Below are 12,735 nucleotides of genomic sequence, written 5' to 3' on the forward strand. Positions count from 1 at the left end.
ATTGGGCAACCATTTTATACTCATCATACAAAGTCACAATTTACCCATATGATTTTCAGGAAATCTTCCTGCGGTTTGGAAATACACAACACAGAGTGAGTCAGAGGGAATCATTCTCACTTCCACCTAATGTCAAAATGGACCACACAAAGCAACTATTGTTAGTCAAGCTTTTGTAGCTGACAGCCAGTAAACAATAACAATGAATGGAGAGGGATTTCAAAAGCAGTAAAAAAATACATGGAGCCCGAATCCAGCGCAAATGTTCACAGTAACTGTTCTGTGCAATGCCAGTGTTGAAAAAGTTCATCAAACACAAATGTTGATTGGAATATCACAGTTTGTGCACCCTGTATGCGTGGCATTACGCCAAGTGTCCTTGCCACTGGCTTATAGTTATGCCTCAATTCACACCTTTTATGAGTTAGGTCTCAGTGAAAATAACAGTAAGGAATAAATTGATACGCAATCTCATCCGCCATCATAAAATACTTTATATCTTTTTTATTAATTTTATCGTATCTTGCTGGGAAATGTGAGAGGCCATTATCAGGGTCACTGCTTTATGGTGATTAAAATAAGTCAAGTTCTGTTTCATTGCAGACAATTTCAGAATTTGTTCAGGGTGTTTTCCGGATCACATTCTGCAATTCCATCTGCCTTTTCTGCAAAACATAATAAAACTTAGTCACCTTCCTCATTATCAAGGCCACCAGAAAATAACAGTAAATGCGTAAATCATACATCACAGAAGAAGGCCAATCAACTATTTGTGCCCTTACTGACTTTCTGGAAGAATTCTCCAAATTAAACCCACTTTTTTGCTTTGTCCCAAAAGCCCTGAAATATTTGCATTAAGGTATATCTCCAATTCCCTTTCAAAAGTTGATCCCATGACGATTTACAGGAATTTCATTCCACTGGCAACAGTTTGGGTGACTTTTGCAACCTTCTGCCCCTGTTCGTTATCCCAACATTCGTCTCTTCATTCCTGCCTATTTCCCGACATCACTAGACTTCTGATTCCCAGTTTAAGCTTCATTATACATCTGCTTCCTATTTCCACATCCCCAGTTCAGGGAACCAGGCTCACCCGCTTCACCCCCATTGGCACTCCTGCACTGCAGCTTCTCAGAGAATCAGACCTATTGATAACATGCAAAACATTCCAATGGCACAAAACGGAGCAAGGAGTTAAGAGAAGGGGTGGGGAGGTAAACCGGTTGCCATTAACATGCCTTCCAAGTCAGACGATGGCACTGTTAGACAGTATCTAGATGAGGAAAGAAAGATCAGCAAGGATTTATCCTTCAAGAATACTGGAAGGGGAGGTGAAAGCAGAAAGGAGCTGGGGCTGCACTGCCTGAGTCGAGTTATGTGGGAATAAAGGTAAGCAAGGGAAGTTGCAGTGAACTGAACAAAAAAGCAAAGTCAGTGGAGGAAGCGAGATCAGTTAACTTTATTAAATGCTGCAGAAAGATGGGGCAAAGTTGTGCAAGGGATAAAACACGGCACTTACAGTCACAGAGAAATCATTCACAACTTTGACGACTGAAATGTTGCACTTTCAGAGACCTCGGGCGGGATTCTCCGACCTCCCGCTGGGTCGGAGAATCGCCGGGGGCCGGCGTGAATCCCACCCCGCCATCTCCCGAAGTTTCCGACACCGGAGATTAGGCGGGGGCGGGAATCACGCCGCACTGGTCGGAGGACCCACCCGCCCCCCCCCCCCCCCCCCCCCCCCCCCCCCCCGGCGATTCTCTGGCCCGCGATGGGCCGAAGTCCCACCGCTGTCATGACGGTCCCGCCGGCGTGAATTAACCACCTACCTTAATGGCAGGACAAGGCGGCGCGGGCGGGCTCCAGGGTCCTGGGGGGGGGGGGGGGGGGCAGGCTATCTGGCCGGCCCTGGGGGGGTGTCCCCACGGTGGCCTGGCCCGCGATTGGGGCCCACTGATCGGCGGGCGTGCCTGTGCCATGCGGGCACTCTTTTCCTTCCGCCTTCGCCATAGGCTTCATGATGGCGGAGGCAGAAGTGACCCCCTCCCCTGCGCATGCGCAGAGATGACGTCAGCAGCAGCTGACGCTCCGGCGCATGCGCGGACTTCCGCCAGCCGGCGAAGTCCATTCGGCCCCGGCTGGCATGGCGCCAAAGGCCGTTCCCGCTGGCCAGCGGGGTGCCAACCACTCCGGCGCGGGCCTAGCCCCATCAAGATTAGGACTTGGCCCCTAAAGGTGCGGAGACTTCCATAACTTTGGGGCGGCCCGACGCCGGAGTGGTTCATGCCACTCCATCCCGCCAGGACCCCCCGCCCTGCCGGGTAGGGGAGAATCCCGCCCCTCATTAGTGAACAACAAAGAATTTATTTACAAGAATCAACGAGAGCAGCATCATTCTGCTGGTTCTTGTCATGATATGCAGACACACACATAATGATATACAGACAAGCAGCTAATGGACACAGAGAACAGGACATGACCAATAAGCAGGCAGGACACTCAGGGATGGGATCTGACTATAAAAGACATGAGGCACTCACACTCCGCCTCTTTCCACTGATGAACATCTAGAGAGTCAGTCAAGGGTGTTGTTACAATCTCACATCTCCACGTGGCTAAGAGCTAGTCTGGTTCAGTCAGACAGAGTAACCACACTTCAGTTAGCAGAGTCAAACTCACAGAGAAATGTGCTAGCTGTGCTATTAGTTCAATAAACCTGATTGAACTAACTTCAAGATCTGGAGTATCTTTCTGATCGAAGCTACATCCAGTTGCAGCCAGTGTTAGACCAGTGTACCTAACACGACATGTTACCAGGAGACTACAAATTTAAGGTGGCTTACCTCAGTCCGTTCCGTGATGACCAGCAAATGTGTCCTGGCACCATGAAGAAGATTCAGGCTCCTCACCAGCTCAGGACCTCCGGCAATCTCGGTGCCAACTGGCGGACATTCAAGCAAAAGTTTCTGCTGTACATCGCAGCCTCAGACCTTGAGGGTGCGTCTGATGCAAGGAAGATCGCGCTTCTCCTCTCAACAGTGGGTGATCAAGCCATCGAACTCTTCAACTCGTTTAATTTCACCGAAGGCCATGACAAGACAAAGTTTCAGACCATCCTGGACAAGTTCGATAGTCGCTGTGAAATAGACACCAATGAAATCGAGCGCCACATATTCAAACAACGTCATCAAGGTAAAAATGAATCTTTCAATGCCTTCTTAACTAGTCTCCACCTGCTAGCGCTGTCCTACAACTTTGGTGATATTGCTGACTCCATCATCAGAGCCCAATTGTGTTTGGAGTTCACTCTGATCCTCTGAGAGAGCTGCTCTTAAAAATCAAGCATATGACCCAGCCAGTCGCGATTGAAACATGTACCGTGAATGAGCACACAAAAAGTCAGAATTCCCAATACAAATTGGCTGAAAATTAGAAACTTGCCTCCCACGCGACAGTGAGTGTGTAGGCCATCTCCCGGATGTAGTGCCTCAGCATTGAAGACAGCGGCCATCTCGCGCACTTTTCCCGGAGCCCCACGCATGCACGATGCGAACGGGATAACGAAGCGGCCGACACCCACACTGCGCAGGTGCGACGACGTACACCGTGTCATGACATGCCCGAACTGTGGCAACGCCCACTTAAAGGGACACTGCCCTGCAAGAGGCAGGCAATGTTTAAACTGCGAGAAGCCTGGACCTATGCAGCCTTGTGCAGGTCTGCACCACCTGTCAGAGGCCAGCGCTCCCAATTCCGACGAAGTGCGTCCAGAATGTGCAATGACAGTTACAGGATTCTGATCCTGGCAGTACAACGGATCCAGAGGATGAGTACCTGGAGTCCGCCAATCGAGTGGGCATCATTACCACACGTGAACATGCTACACCTAACTCATTTTGCATTCAGTCCATCCTCGCTGTGGATTCGGAGATCGAATGGCGTGCGGAGATGCAGGTCAACCGCTGCTCCATCCAGTTGAAGCTAGACCCAGGTGCTTCTGCCAACCTCCTCTCACAGGCAGACTTCAAATGCATCAAGAAGCCCCCCCCAAGGTCCTTCCAGCAGCCTGCCAGCTACTGGACTATAACGGTAATGCCATCAAGGCACCGGGGTCCTGCCATCTACTCGTCTCCAACCGGAGTACCCATGCACGGCTAAGGTTTGAAATTGTCAAGCCAGACAGGGCATCCCTATTGGGCGTGCATGCCTGCAAAAAGCTAAACCTGCTGCAGCGGGTTTATTCAACGACATCCTCCAACGTGGATCTTCAAGCTGGCATTGACAACATCCTCGCTCAGTATCCAGATGTGTTTGACAGGATGGGCACTTTGCCATATCGGTACAAGATCCTACTGCGACCTGATGCCAAGCCAGTGGTCCATGCAGCATGCTGGTTCCCGGCTCCACTGAAGGAGCGCCTGAAAGAACAACTCAAGGAGTTGCAGCAGCAGGGGATCATTTCCAGGGTAACTGAACCGACTGACTGGGTCAGCTCGACAGTGGTGGTTAAAAAACCCTCTGGAGACCTGAGCATCTGCATTGAGCCCAAGGATCTCAACCAGAATATAATGCGTGAACACTACCCCATCCCGAAGCGGGAGGAACTCACCAGTCCGATGGCACATGCAACGTTTTTCACATAGCTAGATGCGTCACATGGATTCTGGCAAATCCAGCTGGATGAGTGCAGCAGAAGGCTCTGCACCTTCAACACACCACTTGGCAGGTACTGCTATAACCATATGCCTTTCGATATCATCTCAGCATCGGAGATATTTCATCGCATCATGGAGCAGATGACGGAGGGCATTAAAGGGGTTTGTGTGTACGTGGACGACGTCATCATATGGTCACGACCCCTGAGGAGCATGTTTCCCGTCTCCAGCAGGTATACCGTCAATGGTCTGAAGCTGAACAGAACCAAATGTTGCTTTGGCATATCGACAATCAGGTTCCTAGGAGACCAGATCTCTCAGCAGGGCGTGTGCCCCGACACAGAAAAGGTCAAGGCCATCTCAGCCATGAAGGTCCCGGAAGACAAGAAAGCGGTATTGCGCTTCCTGGGCATGGTCAATTTTCTGGGCAAGTTCATCCCAACCATGGCCTCACACACCACGGCCCTATGAAACATAGTGAAGAAGTCCACTGTCTTCGAGTGGAAGGCGGCCCAGCAGGCAGAGTGGTTGGAGCTGAAAGCCAAGCTCACCACTGCACCCATATTGGCATTTTTTGACCCAAACAGGGAAACGAAAATCTCGACAGACGCGAGCCAGGATGGCATCGGTGCGGTCCTGCTGCAACGCGATGACACTTCATCCTGGGCACCGGTTGCCTACGCATCAAGGGCAATGACGCCCACCGAAGAAAGGTATGCACAAATCGAGAAGGAATGCCTGGGCCTTCTCAGTGGCATTCCCAAGTTTCACGACTATGTCCACGGCCTGCCGACATTCACAGTCGAGACAGATCACAGGCCCCTGGTCCACATTATCCACAAGGACCTTAATGACATGACGCCTTGGTTGCAGCGCATCCTCCTCAAACTCAGAAGGTACGATTTTGACCTGGTCTACACGCCTGGCAAGGAGCTCATCATTGCCGATACACTGTCCCGTTCCATCACCGTGCCTAGTGAACCACTGAACGTTATCCAGCAAATTGAGTCACAGGTTGAGTCACAGGTGCAGCTGTGTGCTAGCACCCTCCCGGCATCTGATAAGAAGGTGATTCATATCCATGAGGAGGCAGCCAAAGACTACCTCTTGCAGCGTGTTATGGCTGGCAAAAAGGGCAGTACCCTCAATTTTTCAATGTAAAGGACGACCTGACGGTAGTTGATGGTATCCTCCTCAAACTGGACCAGATTGTAATTCCACACAGTCTCCAGAGCTTGGTGCTCCGTCAAATCCATGAAGACCACCTGGGTGTGGAAAAGTACAGACGCAGAGCCAGGCAGGCTGTCTACTGGCCCGGGATCAGCCAGGACATCGCGAACATAGTCCTTAACTGTGCGACCTGTCAATGCTTCCAGCCAGCGCAGAGTAAGGAGACACTTCAGCAGCATGAAATCGAAACCTCTCCGTGATCCAAGGTTGGCATCGACCTCTTTCATGCAAATAGTCGTGATTACGTGTTAATCATTGATTACTTTTCCAATTACCCTGAAGTAGTGAAGCTCTCAGACCTCACATCTCGGACCGTCATCAAGGCCTGTAAGGAGACGTTCTCCGGGCATGGTATCCCACTCACTGTCATGAGTGACAATGGCCCGTGCTTCAGCAGCCATGACTGGTCTCTGTTTGCCCAGTCGTGTCAGTTCAAACACATCACTTCCAGCCCACACTATCCGCAGTCAAACAGAAAAGTTGAGAAAGGTGTGCACATAGTGAAGCAGCTCATCTGCAAGGAAGCGGATTCTGCGTCTGACATTCACCTTGCGCTGCTTGCGTACAGGGCGCCCCACTGTCCACTGGCATGTCACTGGCTCAACTCTTGATGAACAGGGACCTGCAAACGACACTTCCAGTCATACACTTGCCCAACCTGGATCACCTCCTGGTGCTGCAGAAGGTGCAGCAACTCCGACAAAAACAGGGTTATGATGCTCATGCCACTGATTTGCCCATGTTATCCACGTCAGATACTGTTCGGGGTCAAGATCCCTGATGGAGGCTGGTCAGCTCCAGCTGTCGTTGTTCGACAGGTTGTCCCCCGCTCGTATGTTGTGCGTCTGGCTGATGGTTCTGTTGTGCGACAAAACAGACGGGCACTGCGCAAAGATGCCTGCCCGCAACCACATTCTTCTCCGTTTCCTTCTGTTGTTTTGCCACCTCCTGATAACTCGACTCACAAGGCCACCAGTCAGGCTTCAATCCCGCCCATCAGGGCGCTGTCGTCCCCACCACCACCTCTCCAGCGGTCGACCAGGATCAGACGCAAGCCACAGAGACTGGACTTATGAACATTTGTTCTGTTTGCTATGTTCTGTGTTCTTGCATTAGACAGCTGTTTTCACAAGTACATATGTTCACATCCACTGCATGTATATATGTTAATATTGGCCTATTCTTGTAAATACGTTCGCATATGTCATCCAAACATAAAAAAGGGAGATGTCATGATATGCAGACACACACATAATGATATACAGACAAGCAGCTAATGGACACAGAGAACAGGACATGACCAATAAGCAGGCAGGACACTCAGGGGTGGGATCTGACTATAAAAGACACAAGGCACTCACTCCGCCTCTTTCCACTGATGAACATCGAGAGTCAGTCAAGGGTGTTGTTGCAATCTCACACCTCCTCCACGTGGCTAAGAGCTAGTCTGGTTCAGTCAGACAGAATAACCACACTTCAGTTAGCAGAGAGTCGAACTCACAGAGAACTGTGCTAACTGTGCTATTAGTTCAATAAACCTGACTGAACTAACTTCAAGGTCTGGAGTATCTTTCTGATCTAAGCTGCATCCAGTTGCAGCCAGTGTTAGACCAGTGTACCTAACACGACAGTTCTGAAATGCCTCTTGCCAAAGAGAACCACGCCCCCTGGGGTGATTCCCCACTCTTGAGTCCCGATTGGTCACCCGAGCCAGGTGACCCTTACTCAGCTGTCCTTAAAGGGACAATCCCACACCTATATTCGTCACCATTATGACATGGTCAAGAAGCAAACGAGAGGAATTTAAATCAGTAGGTTTTGGGGTGGCAGATGGCAACATGCTTTCGGGCCTGAAAAGAGGGAAAACGTAGATTAAAATTGAGGGGATGGCGATAGATGGGTTTTTTTGAAGCACGCCTTTTTGTGATTGTGGTTTTTGAAGGAAAGTCAAGAAGTGCCTGAAGAAAGAACGCCACTTATAATATCAGCTGGCATAGCTACGAGGAGTGAATAGCTATGAGGGTCAGCGCAGTGGCCCAGTGGTTAGCACTGCTGCCTCACAGCGGTAGGGACCCGAGATTGGTTCCGGCCTCCGGTGACCTTCTGTGAGTAGTTTGCACATTTTCCCTGTATCTGTGTGGGTTTCCTCCGGGTGCTCCGGTTTCCTCCCACAGTCCAAAGATGTGCAGGTTAGGTGGATTCACCAGGTTAAATTGTCCCTTAGTGTCCAAAGATGTGCAGGTTAGGTGGATTGATCAGGTTAAATTGTCCCTTAGTGTCCAAAGATGTGCAAGTTAGGTGGATTGATCAGGTTAAATTGCCCCTTAGTGTCCAAAGATATGCAAGTTAGGTGGATTGATCAAGTTCAATTGTCCCTTAGTGTCCAAAGATGTGCAGGTTAGGTGGATTGATCAGGTTCAATTGTCCCTTAGTGTCCAAAGATGTGCAGGTTAGGTGGATTGATCAGGTTAAATTGCCCCTTAGTGTCCAAAGATATGCAAGTTAGGTTGATTGATCAGGTTCAATTGTCCCTTTGTGTCCAAAGACGTGCAGGTTAGGTGGATTGATCAGGTTAAATTGCCCCTTAGTGTCCAAAGATGTGCAGGTTAGGTGGATTGACCAGGATAAATTGTCCCTTAGTGTCCAAAGATGTGCAGGTTAGATGGGGTTACAGGTTTGCAGAGATAGGGCGGGGGAATGGGCTTAGGTAGTACTCTTTCGGAAGGTTGATGCAGACTCAATGGACTGAATAGCCTCTTTCTGCACTATGGAGATTCTATGGAAGATATTAGTTTGCCAATGTTGGGCACATTGCCCACACATGTCCAATATGCATTGAAGGTGGACTATCCAGCAGCTCATGCATGTCTCCAGTTACTCATTATCACTAACTGAAGCAGCATAACCAAGGGGAAAGAAATTCACAGAAAATCAGGACAACTGCCAAAACTCTACAGATAAATACGCACTCACGCACACACCAAATGTGAAAAGCGACAGCTGTGTTAACAAAACAGTACAACAAACGGATGCTTTTGCTCCCTCTAATCTCCATTTCTTCCACACACATGCACACACACCAGATGACAAGCCTCATTTATTGGTGTCTGGATGCATTCAGTTCTCCAACCTGTTGGTGACCATACCAGTCTCATTGCTGCACCAGAAACAACTTCAAACCCGAAGCCCTGCAACCTGAGATATTATCCCAGCAATTCTTTTTTCCTTTGCCCATGATACCACAGATTCTGTGTGGTGTTGCCAAATGACACCGAAGACGCCAATAATGTTGCTCTTTTTAATGAGTGGAATACGATCCCCCCAGCATCACCAATAATGTTGCCAAATTAATTAGATATGGCAGTTATTAATGAAATGAAATGAAAATCGCTTATTGTCACGAGTAGGCGTCAATGAAGTTACTGTGAAAAGCCCCTAGTCGCCACATTCCGGCGCCTGTCCGGGCAGGCTGGTACGGGAATCGAACTGTTCTGTTGGCCTGCTTGGTCTGCTTTAAAAGCCAGCGATTTAGCCGAGTGAGCTAAACCAGCCCTAATATTGCTTTTCAGAGTCGCCAGGTATCCAATGATACCACCACACGGCTTTACCGGATATCGATCAAAGACCAAACAACCTGTTAGTCAGTTCAAGTTCAAAGATAGTTTATCTACACACAAGGATTACTTCGACATGCAACACAAAACACTACAAGTTAAACGACACCTAACAACTACAATAACCTATACTTAACTTCAGGGCAACCGGCTTTTTGCAGAGAACAAGACCTTTGTTCGGATCTTGTGTGGCTGGGTAGAAGAAATGGCTTTGTTTCTGCTGGGCTCATCCATCTGGTAGCGAACGTTGGTCTTGAGCTTGACTTCTGGTCAAAATGCTCCACTTGGTTTTCGGCGTAGGCCGGGGCCAAGAGAGACCAAACACATGGCTGTGTCTCTTTTTATCCCTCTGGGATTTCGCGCTCTGTGGGGCTGTCCTTAGATTTGGACCCAATAATTCGACAGGCTTCGATCACTGCCTTCGATTTTGGCCAGTAAAGGGGTGGGTGCCTTGATGGCTGGGCATGTCCTGAGCAGTCATTGACCTTGGCTGTTTGGGCTTTCTTAGCAAAAGGGAGTGGCGCCGGTTAGCCTGCATCTGTATCGGTTACCTGAGTACAGTCCTTTTGTTCTAGGGAAATGGGCCATTAGAATGCAAACGAGCTGGGGGTTTCGATCGCGTCCAGCTATCTGGGTTGCAAATACACACACAAGCTCTGAGTCTGTCAGAGTCCTGGGTTGGCCATAATTCCCATGGTCCTTTGCAGGTGGCCATCTGAGATGGCTACTGTGGGCATAAACCTAATCCCTAGCAGTAAACTTTCTATTGCAAATGTAAAGGAAAAAATAAATCACGAATGTGGAAAATCTGACCTAAAAGCTGAACATTTTGCAAGAGCTGCGCAAACCAGTTAGTATTTATGAGGAAGAAAAGGAGGCTGGGCAGCGTGGTGGCACAATGCTTAGCACTGATTCCTCACAGATCCTGGGACCCGGGTTTGAATCTGACCTCGAGTGACTGTCTATATAGTGATGGCACATTCTCCCCGTGTCTGCATGGGTTTCCTCCGGATGCTCCGGTTTCCTCCCACAGTCCAAAGATGTGCAGGTTAGGTGGTTTGGCTGTGCTAAATTGCCCCTCAGTATCCAAAGGTTAAGTGGGGTTACAGGGATAGGGCAGGGGGTTGGGCCTAGGTAGGGTGCCCTATTGGAGCAGGGGCTGGTGCAGATTCTATGTGTTCTCAACGATATGCCTGAAACGTTTTTCTCCAGTGCACTTTGAGCATTTTCTATTTCATGTCTAACCATCTAGTTAGTCTTTTACTTCTCACATAGGTGGATAGGGGCAGCATGGTAGCACAGTGGGTAGCACTGTTGCTTCACAACTCCAGGGTCCCAGGTTTGATTCCCGGCTTGGGTCACTGTCTGTGTGAAGCCTGCACGTTCTCCCCATGTCTGCGTGGGTTTCCTCTGGGTGCTCCAGTTTCCTCCCAGAAGTCCCGAAAGACGTGCCAAATAGGTAATTTGGACATTCTGAATTCTCCCTCTGTGAACCCGAACAGGCGCCAGAATATAGTGATTACGGGATTTTCACAGTAACTTCATTGCACTGTTAACGTAAGCCTACTTGAGACAATAAAGATTATTATTATTATTGAATTCTTTGGATTCTGATTCTGCCTCAAGCCACCTACCTCAATGCTGCATACAGAATGCCTTTGCGAGTCACCAGTACTTTACAGGATTATTTCGTGAAATATAAAACGTTACTGCTCACGTGTATGCGAGGATTTTTAACTTGTCATTTCACTAAATTTAACCCTCCAAGCCCCAAATTTTAGCAACATTTTCCCAGGGCTCCTGACTGCAATCAAATACCCCTGATTTCCATATCTTCTCTGCATATCGGGGTGGAATAATTCAGATTATTGACCACTGATTCTCCAGGTTCTGCGCCACTGTGAAGTGCAGCTGTCAAGTTTGGTGCCTGTCAAGTCGTATCTGTGATCTGAGGTCCTTCCGTGGTTTAGGCCCAGCTGAGGCCTATCCCAGGAGGCTGTGCTTGTGAGCTTCACCTTGAGTTGGCCTCCCTAAGGTGCTATGACCAGGTGCAGGAAAGGCAGCAGATGCCAGGTTAATTCTTCATCTCCTATCGGTATGCATAGTACTAGTATGTTATATATAAATTTCGCCAAACAAACTTTACACAGTGTTTCATTAATTGCTGAGCAGCATGGATATACTGATGTATAAATTTGGGATATTTTCCACAAAAGACAACATCCTGAATTGCCCTCGAGAAGCTGGAGGTGATCACCTTGAACTGCTGCAGTCTGTGTAAGTGAAGATGCTCTCACATTGGTTTTGGTAGGGAGTTGTAATGATGATAAATGACCGGTGATAATTTCCATTTCAGGATGGCATCTGAAGGTTAACATGAAGGTAATGGTGTTTCACTGTGCCTGCTGCCCTTATCCTTCTTGGTGGTGGAGGATGCAGGGATGGGAAGTGTTGTTGAAGGAGACTTGATGGGTTTTGCAGTGCATCTTATAGATCAGGGTTTTTCAAACTCAGGGTCATGACCCGCGGGTGGGTCACGGCGGGGGGGGGGGGGGGGGGGGGGGGGTATAGGGCCTTCCTGGCCCTCCGAGGCTTGCCAGACCCTCGCCACTGCCGCCTGTCCTGAAGCCTCTGGCTGGTTCCCTGGTTACTCCGTGGGATCATCCTCCAGCCCCCATTGCTCCGGCGCATCCTCATCATCCTCGTCCTCCTCCTCCTCGGTGGCCACATATTCCTCATTCCCCCAGCTCCTGCACATCGCCCCTCTGCTGCGCCAGGTTGTGGAGGACACAGCAGACCACCAAAAAGCATATAACGTTCCGGGTGTTGTTCTGCAGGACACCACCAGAGCGATCGATGAATCAGAAGTACATTTTAAGCAGTCCAAAGCACCGCTCAATGGCAGCCCGGGTGGGCAAATGAGCCTCATTTTATTGATCTCCGCTTCAGCCTCTGGCCTCTGTATTGGTGTTATTAGCCAGGTCCTCAGACAGTACCCCTTATCCCCAGGCACCAGACGGCTATCCTGGGGTTGTCCTCGAAGAGGCTGGGATATCTGACTGCCCCAGGGTATAGCTGTCGTGCACACTCCCTGAGAAGCTTGCACACACATGCTGGATCTGCATGTGGTTGTCACACATGAGCTGGATATTCGGGGAGTGGAACCTCTTCCTGTTGACGTAGGGCACTCTCAGCTGGCCTTTTGCGTGCAAGGCGACATGCGTATTGTCGATCAA

The sequence above is a fragment of the Scyliorhinus canicula genome, chromosome 19, assembly GCF_902713615.1.
Source record: "Scyliorhinus canicula chromosome 19, sScyCan1.1, whole genome shotgun sequence".
In the NCBI taxonomy this organism is placed as follows: domain Eukaryota; kingdom Metazoa; phylum Chordata; class Chondrichthyes; order Carcharhiniformes; family Scyliorhinidae; genus Scyliorhinus; species Scyliorhinus canicula.